The sequence below is a fragment of the Schistocerca cancellata genome, chromosome 1, assembly GCF_023864275.1.
Source record: "Schistocerca cancellata isolate TAMUIC-IGC-003103 chromosome 1, iqSchCanc2.1, whole genome shotgun sequence".
NCBI lineage: Eukaryota > Metazoa > Arthropoda > Insecta > Orthoptera > Acrididae > Schistocerca > Schistocerca cancellata.
The window spans coordinates 1,065,905,861-1,065,918,227 of NC_064626.1; the positions used below are offsets into that span (position 1 = coordinate 1,065,905,861).

The following is a 12,367-nucleotide window of genomic DNA, read 5'->3' on the forward strand; positions in this document are numbered from 1 at the left end:
CTTTCGAAATGTGGTGCTACAGAAGAATTCTGCAGATTAGATGGGTAGATCACATAACTAATGAGTAGGTATTGAATAGAATTGGGGAGAAGAGGAGTTTGTGGCACAACTTGACTAGAAGAAGGGACCGGTTGGTAGGACATGTTTTGAGGCATCAAAGGATCACAAATTTAGCATTGGAGTGTAGCGTGGAGGGTAAAAATCGTAGAGGGAGACCAAGAGATGAATACACTAAGCAGATTCAGAATGATGTAGGTTGCAGTAAGTACTGGGAGATGAAGAAGCTTGCACAGGATAGAGTAGCATGGAGAGCTGCATCAAACCAGTCTCAGGACTGAAGACCACAACAACAACAACAACAGCACCCAACGGAGGAATGGCCAGTTATTAATAAGGCATCATGAATGGAACTACTTTCAGTGGGTTGTGCCAGGACCGAGTTTCAGCCTTCCCCTTCTGTCATGATTACCATATAACATGCAATATACACGCATCCGCAAATATAGCAGAACGTAGGACGCAGCTCTAAGATATCCGCAAAGGAAGGGCCACTGTGCGCAGAGGAAGAACATCCTTTCCGCTAGGCGGCTGAACCCATCACGTGGAATTTCTCAGCTAACAATGCCATACGACATTTACATTTACGTCAGTGGGGTATTACACCGTGTTGGTTTCCAGAAATTGATTTTAGATTTAAACAGTTCACATACAAATTTTTTCGTAAAGTGTACTCGCTTACAATGAAGGGTGCCTCACTTTTTTGAAGGGTGCTGGAAACAGTGCAGTCGTCGTGGTAAAGCGGAAAGGGAGCGAATTATCTGACGTCCAAAAGGGCATGTTCGTTAGCTTACGGGCCAAGAGTGGAAGTAATTTCCGAAACGGCTACGTTTGTAAACTCCTCTCATGCCGCGCTGGTTAGCGTGTACCACGCATGGCAAAATGGCGCTGTCAAACCCTGCAACGAGCCAACTATGCTGTAGCACGGGCCATAGATCACAAGGTGAAAAGCGGCTGCGTGGACGAGGTATGCACGGGCAAACAGACGTCCATCTGAAACTTCCTGGCAGATTAAAACTGTGTGCCGGACCGAGACTCGAACTCGGGACAATTTTAATCTGCCAGGAAGTTTCATATCAGCGCACACTCCGCTGCAGAGTGAAAATCTCATTCTGGAAACATCCCCCAGGCTGTGGCTAAGCCATGTCTCCGCAATTTCTTTTCTTTCAGGAATGCTAGCTCTGCACGGTTCACAGGAGAGCTTCTGTAAAGTTTGGAAGGTAGGAGACGAGGTACCGGCAGAAGTAAAGCTGTGAGGACCGGGCGTGAGTCGTGCTTGGATAGCTCAGTTGGTAGAGCGCTTGCCCGCAAAAGGCAAAAGTCCCGAGTTCGAGTCTCGGTCCGGCACACAGTTTTAATCTGCCAGGAAGTTTCATATCAGCGCACACTCCGCTGCAGACTGAAAATCTCATTCTGGAGACGTCCGTCTGTTGAGCAACTGACCACGCAGATGAACCAAGGGGCTACCAACAGCGTCTGTCTCCTCAATGGCCGTTCAGCGAACGTTGCTGCCTGTGGACATCTTCAGCAGGCGCCTTGTTCAAGCACCCATGCCAACTGCTGTCTAACGGCGACGAAGGCTGGAATCTGCTCGTCAATACCACAAATGAACGTCCACGGAGCCGCGACGGTTGGCCCTTTTTAGATGAACCACGTTTTATGCTTTACACAGCAGGATCATGTAGTGATAGTGGGTAGAGCGGGAAATAGTGTTGATAGGTATCAGGGCTACAATATTGAGGTGACCTGGCAAAAATAGCATCTGCAACGAAACGTACAAGTGTTGGCTTAGTTTCTGTTTGCATGCGGTATGATTGGCCCCAAATGAACAGCTTTGTCAAGAGGGTCAATACGGAGCTTGATCAGCCACTTCAGGCAGTTACTTTGTCAGGCGTAGGTTAGATTCTGTTGATGATATTGGTTGGTTGTACTTCACAAGACATGGTCTTTATCTCAGTAGGTAAGGAAAGGGTAAATTGCCTGGAATGATGGCGAAATCTTTGAGGGAGGTGCTGAAACTCATGCGAGTACCTCTTCTGATTCAATATTGAATGAAATTAAGCTTAATGAGAAGCTCAGACAGGCAGGTAATAGAGATGTGAAAATATCACAAGAGTCTCATTGAAGTTCATTGAAAAATAATGTTAGTATATTGCAACAGAATATCAGGGGATTAGAGAACGAAGTAGATCAGCTTCTTGTTTGTTTATAAGATTTAGAAACTGAGGCTGTAATAGATGTACTATGCCTGCCTGAACATCATATAATCATAAGTATGGAAAAGGTAAATATAGGCCGATATAAGCCTTCAGCACATGTAAGTTGAGACACTATGGAGAGAGGAGGAGTTGCCATATATGTTATAATTTGTCATAGTATGAAAATTTTGAAACTTATAAATTTTGTATAGAGCAACACATAGGAGCAGATGACTGTGAGCTTAGACTAAATAATGGTACTTTTATAACTGTAGCTGTTTATAGGCCCCCACTAGGAAATTTTCAATAATTTTTTAAAAACCTGGATTGTTTGTTGTGCTGTCTGTCATAAACAGGGAAGCAAATTATTGTTTCTGAGGATTTCAGTGCAGATTTTCTGAAAGAGCCCGATAGAAAATTTGACCTTGAGGTATTACTTGATTCTTTCAATTTAACGTCAGTTATTGATTTTCCTGCACAGGTGGTACAGGAAGACAGTACACTGATAGATAATGTTTTTATAGACTAAGATAAATTTAATCTAATAAAAACTTTTCCTGTAAGGAATGGTCTGTCTGGTCATGATGCACTGCTAATTACATTATATGACATACCTCCACATAATAATGCAAAACTGTCCTCCAAAATAGTGCATTCACTTAACGGTTTAACAATTGCAAATTTTAGGGAAAGCTTGCAAGAGTTAGACTGGGATGAGGTGTACAAGGAACCTGATGCTAATTTGAAATTTAACCTATTTCATACCTTTGTGAGTATATTTGAAAACTGTATCCATAAGAAAACGGAGAAACGTAATTGTAAGAAACCATCTAAGAAATCCTGGCTTACTAAAGGGATAAAAACATATTGTAAACAGAAAACGGAAACTTATCTTATAGCTAGAAGGGGTAATGATCCAGAAACAGTGAAACATTATAAAAACTACTGCACTGTATTAAGAAAAGTTACTAGAAAGTCCAGAAGTTTAAGCATTATGTCTAAGATGACAAGATGAAAACAATTTTGGATATTATTAAAAGGGAAACAGGGCAATCGAGGGCACAGGAAGACTGCAATTCTGTCAAACTCAATGAAAATTTAGCAAAACGTCACAAGTAGAAAAAATTTTTACCAATCATTTTAAGTGTTGTAGAGAAAATACGATCCAGATATTCATTAGAAAATGCAAGGCACTATATGGAAGAAGCAATATCTATGTAATTCCATAAAACTGAAATTCAACCCACGTCTCCTACTGAAATTAGGAAAATAATAAATTCACTCAAAAGTAAAAGCTCACATAGAATTGATGGCACGTAAGTATGAAAAATTTGTTCCCAGCAGATAATTAGGTTTCTCAGCCACATTTGTAGTAGCTCACTGGAACAGGCCATTTTCCCAGGTAGACTGAAATGTGCTATTGTTAAACCATTGCCTTCAAAAAGGGGATAGGTCTGATGCTAACAACTACTGCCAAGTCTCATTTCTGACAGATTCATTCAAAATCCTTGAAAAGGTAATGTATTCAAGAGTAGCATCACATATTTGTAAAACTGAAGTACTAACGAAATTTTAATTTGGTTTTCAGAAAGGCTTTTCAACAGAAAATGCTATACATCCTTTCACAGGTCAAATATTAAATGCGCTGAATAACTGAGCATCACTCACTGGGATACTTTATCATCTATCAAAGGGTTTTGACTGTGTGTATCATGAAATTTATCTAGATAAACTTAAGTATTGTGGTATGAGTGGGACAGTGCACAAATGGTTTAATTCATATTTAACTGGAAGAATGCAGAAGGTTGAAATTAACAGTACAGATAGTCTGCAAAAGTCAGCAGAGTCCTCTAACTGGGGAGGTATCAAGAATGGTGGACCAAAGGTCTTGGGTCCCTTATTGTTCTGAATATATATTAATGACTTGCCACTCATGAAGATGAAAGGCTAGTTGTTTTTGCTGATGATGCAAGTGTAGTAATCATACAAACAAGAATCAGCTGAGGAAATAGTAAACGATGTCTGCCAGAAAATTATTAAGTGGTTCTCTGCAAACTGACTTTCACTAAATTTTGACAAAACATAGTACTTACAATCCTGTGCAGTAAATAACATAACACCGTTGATAAATATAGACGTTTAAAATAAGTCTGTTGCTATTGCAGATTATTCAAAATTTCTGGCTTTGTGCATTGATGATAAATTGGATTGGAAGAAACACATTGATGATCTGCTGAAATGGTTAGGTTCAGCTACTTTGGTATAAGGGTTATTGCAAATTATAGTGATAAAGATATCAGTAAATTAGCCTTCTATGTCCTGTTTTCATTCACTGTTTTCACATGACATGGTATTTTGTGGTAATTCATCACTCAGAGAAAAAGTATTCATTGCACAAAAGTGTGTAAAGAATAATGGCTGGAGCCCACCCGAGATCACCTTGCAGACATTTATTTAAGGAACTCGGAATATCCACAGTACCTTCGCAATACATATATTCACTTATGAGATTTGTTATTAATAACCCATCCCTATTCAAAAATAATAGCGAAGTGCATAACTATAGCACTAGAATAAAAGATGATCTTCACTATTGTGGGTTAAATATGACTTTGGTACAGAAAGGGGTGAATTACGCTGCCACAAAAATCTTTTGTCATTTGTCAAATAGCATTAAAAGTCTGACAGATAGCCAACCAACATTTAGAAACAAATTAAAAGAATTTATGAATGACAACTCCTTCTACTCAAAAGTTGGATTTTTAGATATGAAGTAATAACTGTAAAAATATATATTGGACAAAGAAAATATGTTAAACTGACACATTCCACATCTTTACGATATGTCGTATTTCTGATCTATGGAACAAGTACTAATGTAATGTAATACAGTGTAATACGTAAAACTGAGAATAATTTTCTGTTCTGAATTGTTTATTAGTGATAGGAATTTTTCCAGACTTCTGAAAACATTTTTTTGTTTGTAAGTTCTGTTTGTTTAAAATTTTATTTCGATTTTTTCTCAAATGTGTATGCATTTCTATTTCTTCTGAGATGTCTATATAGCTTCCTTTTTCGGCTCTATGAAGCATGGAAAGATCAGTGCATATGTCTACTGCACAATGTTGATTTCCTTGAAGATACATACTAAATTTGTAGAGGTTGTTTTCGCTTTTGTTTATATGCTCTTTGCATGTTTTAATAAATGTTCGTACTGTTCGTCCGATGTAGAACATGTCACAGTCATTGCATTTAGTTTTATTTATTCCGGACTGGTCGTATTTGTGAGTTGTACATTATGTTAAAAAACAGCTCTGACAGACTATTATAGCTATAATATGCTTTTTATACAGTTTGTTGGGTCTACGCAGCAACAGGGTACCATGCATAAGAAATAATACAAGGTAGACAGAAGAAACAGAATGATCCATTCCTAGTATTTATGGATCTAGTTAAAGCCTTAGGCAGTGTAAGGTGTAAGAAGATGTTTACTATACTTGGGACACTGGTGCTAAAGTACGTACAAAACTCAAGTGAAAGGTTAAGAAAGACAATCTCGTGTTAAGAACGGTTAAAGGTGTGGCTGTTGCTTGTCTCCACTGTTGTTCAACTTGTACGACGAAGAAGCAATGAAGGATGTGAAGAAAATTTCGGAAGAGGACTAATAGTTTACGGGGAACAGGTACAAATGATAAGATCCGCAGACGCCATAGCCCGTCCGGCCGAAAGGAACGAAAACGAATATACACCTGTTGACAGAAATGGGCAGCACACTTAGCACGAAGATAAGTGCCCGAACGCATAGGAGTCAACAATGGAAGGGGAATGAAAGAGGCAAAAGGGGCTACTTGCCACTTTCTGGAGTATGGGTGACACATTGTTATTCACTATAGAAATCTCACGTTCTCCAATAAATAAGTATCTCGTTTTACTCAACCTCAAATTCAGAATTGCCGAATGCAAGGAGAAGCACATTTGCTTTGGTAAACACTATTTGGTTATCAGACATTCATAGGAAATTAAACTGTTTTATTGTCATAGTGGCGGATTTGCTGTCCTGAGGGGCACGAACCTTTGTTGTACGCGATCTTTTCGCTGTCTCTTTCTTTTATGGCACTTTACAAGCTATAGAAAGTGACTGTTACCAACATCCAGTACGGTGAAAAAGAAAGTTGCAATGTACCCGTCTCCAATTCCCACAAGAACAGATCCGTGCCGGCCGGAGTGGCCGTGCGGTTCTAGGCGCTACAGTCTGGAGCCGAGCGACCGCTACGGTCGCAGGTTCGAATCCTGCCTCGGGCATGGATGTGTGTGATGTCCTTAGGTTAGTTAGGTTTAATTATTTCTAAGTTCTAGGCGACTGATGACCTCAGAAGTTAAGTCGCATAGTGCTCAGAGCCATTTGAACCATTTTGAACAGATCCGTCGCCTGCTGCACATCTTAATCTCAACAGACTTGCTGAGACTTCATTCAGGTTTACACAGTAAAGCGATTGTAATAGGGTATCAAGAACATAATCATGCTGTAATGTAGATGTGTTCATCTGCACTTCATTTAAGGTCGCAAATTTTAACTGTAAAAGGGCAAAAACGATGAAATATGGAGGTCGAAAAGGTGTTCTGGACCTTCTTAATCTACAAGGTGTGTAAACCAGCGACATCCAGCCGTAGTGTCATGCATTCTGTAGTCCAGTTTCCATGAGTACACAATAACGTACCAAATCAGTGATACGAGGATCATTTTGGTTCACATTAATAATATAAAAAAAATAAACTTATATACTTATATAATAATGAAGTATGCTTACCCTTAAGGTGTAACAGGAATCTGCCAACTAAAAGTACTGACTGGATAACTGTTAAACATTAAATGCACGGTTAGCTTCGGTACTAACTGTCAGTTTTATTTCCTAGGACACGACACGATCTCATACTAAACTAATGAGTCGTAACAAAACTGGCAATTTCGAAAGCTTTCTTTCCCTTGGGAAAATTTCTGCAGACGCTTATTGTCGTATGGCGTGACTGGCTGAGAGTCCTTCGAGAGGGATGATAAGCCGCCTTAACTCGACGCCACTTCGGCGTTTTGTGTGTACCTGAGATACCCCAATAATCCGGCCAGAGAAAGGAGATACTTTAATATGGAACTTGAAGTTATGGGCACATCTTCACATCTTTGTAAGGGGAAGGCCAGGGGAAAGGCAAACTGAAAAAAATCAAGGTCTGACCAGAATTCGAGCTTGAAAAATTTCAGATTCCAAGCATTTTTCCCCTTGTAGCCCATGCTGCCTGTCTTCAAAGCTGTGTTCTATGGCTATCTTCTCACGCTAGTCTTCAATTTTTCTTCATTTTGTTCTCTTCTTTTTCTTTTTTAGTGTTAATTCTTGAAATAATTCTTCTTGTCGAAAATGAGAAACTCTGGTATTGCGATATTCCTTACGGTTAATAAAGACCACTAGCACTCCAACAACGTCGGGGTTCCTCTTTGAATTTCAATTTGCGTTTCCTGTCAGTACAAAACGAGAGAGATGATTAAAACCTTTCGGAACCGCTCAACGTAATTTCTGCCACACCTTTGTCGCACGATCCAATGATGCTGATGCCGGAGTGGCTGTGGTTATACAGTGGTGATTGAAATGAGCCACATACGGAAATGAACAAGTCCGGAACATGAAGAAGTCTGGCTGGAAAATGACATTCAATTCTATGGTGGTGGAGTTCCCTCTGATAATTGAAGCAGTGTCTTCCTCGTCCACGACCAAATTGCATTTTTATCTGGACAAATGAATCTATGTACCACGGTATAGTGTAAATAACCATTTCTGTAGAGAGGATCTGTTGTTGGATTTATATTTCTTAACTTCACTCTTCTTGGAACCTTCCCGCTGATTACATCCAACCAATTGGATTTGATCTCTGATGGCAGAAATTCGTGATGGATATTCCACCAAACCCGCTAAAGTCTGTTGATGAGTAAACCGCAAAGCCCGCCTATACTTAGTACAGAATATGGCTTGAAGATAAAGCAGACGTGGATGCGACACTTTAGAGAAAAAGTAAAATAGTTCTTCTTTCTATGAAACAAGACTGTACTATGTGGTTGAAGCAAGGGAGATCTCAGTGGTAGTCTTACACTGACAACGGAAGATTCCTTCAGGAGAAGAGCTGTATTCATATCAAATATGAAAATGTGGAAGGGGTTCCTGAAAGTACACATATGATTCAATGCTTTTTGAGGATGTGGGACATGGACCATAGGAAAGTCGAGGAAGAAGGAAATGAAAATATTTGAAATGTAGTACTATCGAAGAATATTAAAGATTACGTCGATAGGTGAAGTACGAAATGAATAAGTGCTAAAAGAAAGAGGTTCGGAATTAAGTTACTGTATACCTTTATCGAAGAGGAGACCGGTTAAAAGACATCTGCAACTACATACACGAATAGCTAAATGGCGATGGGAGCAACAGTAGAGAAGAATAGTAGTAGGTACAGAAGAAGACTAGCATATGCACAACACATTGTAGAGAACGCTGGGTCTAATAGTTACGTAGAGATGAAAACTTAGACCTATATAAGATTAGATGTGGTATAGGATCTCTCTCTCTCTCTCTCTCTCTCTCTCCCTCTCTCTCTCTCTCTCTCTCTCTCTCTCTCTCTCTCTCCTTCTCTGTCCTTCTGTCCTAGCGTTTACCTGTTGTACGGGATTCGCTTTTTCATGATTTGGCATTTTTCTTTTTAACTTTGTAGCGAGGCGCCCTTCGTGTCGCCACAGCCGCCAAATAACATCGAAGAAGGAAGTCGAATGAACCGCCTCCCTGTGAATCTTGTAAACTTTATTGTGTGTGTTAGTGTAACTTTACGGTGTGTGAATCGTATCTTCTGAGACAGAGACTGGGGTCAGCATTTGCCTAAACGAGCCTGGAAAACCACCTAAAACCACAGTCAGGCTGGCCAGAGTACCAGACGAATGGTCGTCATAATGGCTTAAAAAAAAGAGCTTAAATATCGGCATGTTAATGTATACTGGTGCCTGCTTTGTAGCGGCAGAAACGAGAAAAGGATTGTTCGAGGTAAGAACTTGTTTGCGCTTCAGCCGCCACCAAAACACTCAGGGTGTGACGAATGGCCTGTCACTTCGCGACGGCTTTACACATCGGCAGTTTTCATTACCGGAAGGTCTACTACACTAAAATATATCCTCATGTGTCAGCTTGGTCTTGCATGTGTGGCATAGTAGTGACCGCAGTAGGTAAAGATTTTTCCTTTCCAGAGGCTGTGTCGCTTTTGTATGAAGTGCTTTTTGTCATATTTCTATAGTTACAAGTCTTCCTTAATGTATCAACGCCTCTTCAAAATATACTGAACTTTATTTTTTAATATGTACAGCTTGCAGAAATTTACTCCTTGACTACTTCAAAGCACTCACCGGCACTATCCACGCGCCTGTTCCCGCAGTCTTTCAATTTCACCATGCCATCTTGAAAAGCTTCTTTTGAATTGTCCTTCTGTCCCGTAACAAATTCTCCCTAATGTCGCGAACGGTATAGAAATGATTACATGTCAGCGCTATGGAAACAAGCCACTAACTTACACAGAGCGATGCTTGAGAAGTAGCATAGTTGGGGAGGGCAGTTTTGACACAAACATCGCGAACTCACATTGTTGAGCAAGGGTAGATGTCAAAATAGAGGTGAGTTGCAACAAAATTTAAATCAAAGTGAAATTTCCAAAGTAGCCTATCCTGCTCAAAGTGAAGCAAAATAAAACGATATAATCTTAGCTAGGCTGGACAGTTTCTCTTTATTACTACTTGTAATAAAAATTCGGTTAATAGCTGACATAGACTGTCGGTAATCTCAGTGGGTATCCCATTCTGCAAGGTTATCTTTCAAGAGTATTAATTCACACTACAATCCGGAGTAATGTTTGAAAGCCATTTGAAGACTGAAGCAGTGGTTCTTAAAATTCTTTCCACGAAGTGTTTTTAAAAAAAATAACAGGAACTTTTGTCTTTTTTTGTATAGAATTCTATTTATGTATCTATAACTCTATATTCTGCAGTTATGACAACAGTTTTTCCTATCCCCGAAGTACTTCTGGAACTCGATCTTTGGAATAACTTTCCGCTCTCTCATCTAGGCTTGTAAAACGATGGCCCTTTAAAGTTCTCTTTAATTCTTGGAACAGAAAAAGTCACTTGGGGCCATGTTTGCCTAATACGGAGGGGCTGGTGTACAGTTACAGTACTGTCTTTGGACAAATTTTCACGAGCAAGTGCAAGCAGATGCATTATCGTAGTGCAAACACCGTGAATTATTTCGCTACAGATCTGGACGATTTGTTTTCGGACTGCTTCACGCGAACTGGGTTGAACGTTTAAGTAGTGCTCCTTACTGATGGTTCAGGCAACGGCGTTGCCGCAGTGGATACACCGGTTCCCGTCAGATCACCGAAGTTAAGCGCTGTCGGGCGTGGCCGGCACTTGGATGGGCGACCATCCGGGCCGCCATGTGCTGTTGCCAGTTTTCGGGGTTCACTCAGACTCGTGATGCCAACTGAGGAGCTACTCGACCGAATAGTAGCGGCTCTGGTCCAGTAAAACCATCATAACGACCGGGAGAGCGGTGTGCTGACCACACGCCCCTCCTATCCGCATCCTCATATGAGGATGACACGGCGGTCGGATTGTCCCGATGGGCGACTTGTGGCCTGAAGACGGAGTGCTTAGTGATCGTTCAACCTAGCAACAAGAACTCACGGTGCAGTATGCCATTAAAATCGGAAAACGCCTGTGCCTAACCTTCTCATTTAACCGTACTTCACGAACTTTTTCAGTCCGCAGAGTCTAGGCGATCCAGAATGCTTCTATTGGGACGATTGAGCATTCGTTTCGACATCATGACTGTAAATCTATGTTTCGTCTCGTTTTAGTATTTACGTGTCGTTGTTGAATTTATCTAGCGACTCCTGAGTGACCTATATTCGACACTGTTTTTGTTCGAAATTCATTAATTTGTGCAAAAACTTTGCTGTTATGCGTTTCATACGCAAAGCACTTGAAAATATTCCATGGCATGAACCAATTCATATGCCAATATCATCAGTGGCTTCTCTGATTATGGCTCGGAAATCGTTCACAATCATTTCTTTTTTTCCACGATTTCATCAGTTGATGATGTGTTGGGGCGACCAGGCTGCTCGTTATCTTCACGCTTATACCGCTCGTAAACACTTGCTCTACTCGTTGCTGTCACGCAAAAAGCAATACTCAACATTTCTAAGACTTTGTTATCCTTTATTCAATTGATACAGCAAACTTTTATGCAAGTTCCCTGATAAATTTTTATACAAAATAAATAATCACAGATTCTACCAAAACACGTGTAACCTCTTTCACAGCTGACAACAGACTAAATATCCAATATCGCTAACAGTATACAAACACTTTTCAGATATATTTACTGATACAGCAACAAAAAATCGCGTGAATCAGACTAACAACTTACAACAGACGTAATTACAAAATTCCAGTTACTTTTTGAAATGATCTCGTACACACAGACAGCAGATGTCATCCGCACTCATACATTAATACGTCGTTGACGTGGTTCAGACAATTGAAATATCACTATCTGTTTCCTTGTGTCGTCAGCGGATAAGATGATCCTTGGATAGAGACATAACATTCGTCATACGGGAATACAAACGCTAATGTACTATTCTACTCGGCTAAGCTATTAATCGCTCGTCGCAAGAAGGAATCAGTATTCTAGTCGTGGTCGTAAGGCAAAATTTTAATCTGTCTACAGACAAAGATGTTAGCAATTTTTCGCAGAGAAGCCTGGATTCATAGGGGCCTTTCCTCAGAATTTTACAAGTTTGAAGAGGTCAACAATTTTCTTCACGCCAGCTGTCCGTTGGTGTATCAGTCTTCACCGGTTTAGTTCGTGGCGTGATGGGTGACAGGTGATTTAGCTGAATTAGACAGCGGAATTAGAGAGAAACAATTGCTTAACTGGACGAAGATCATGAAATGAATCAACTGTGGCTGTTTTCAAGGAATCATCTTGACACACTACCGGACGTCCACTGAGTAGCGATGGGTGACC

The 12,367-nt window shown here is 40.3% G+C and overlaps 1 protein-coding gene and 1 pseudogene across 1 annotated transcript in view; both read left to right on the top strand.

The window, feature by feature from the left end:
• LOC126127127 (homeobox protein orthopedia) overlaps positions 1-12,367 on the top strand; it is a 387,997-nt gene that overhangs the window by 182,576 nt on the left and 193,054 nt on the right. The gene's annotated exons all lie outside the window — the stretch shown is intronic.
• On the top strand, positions 10,663-10,780 carry LOC126102431 (5S ribosomal RNA; annotated as a pseudogene).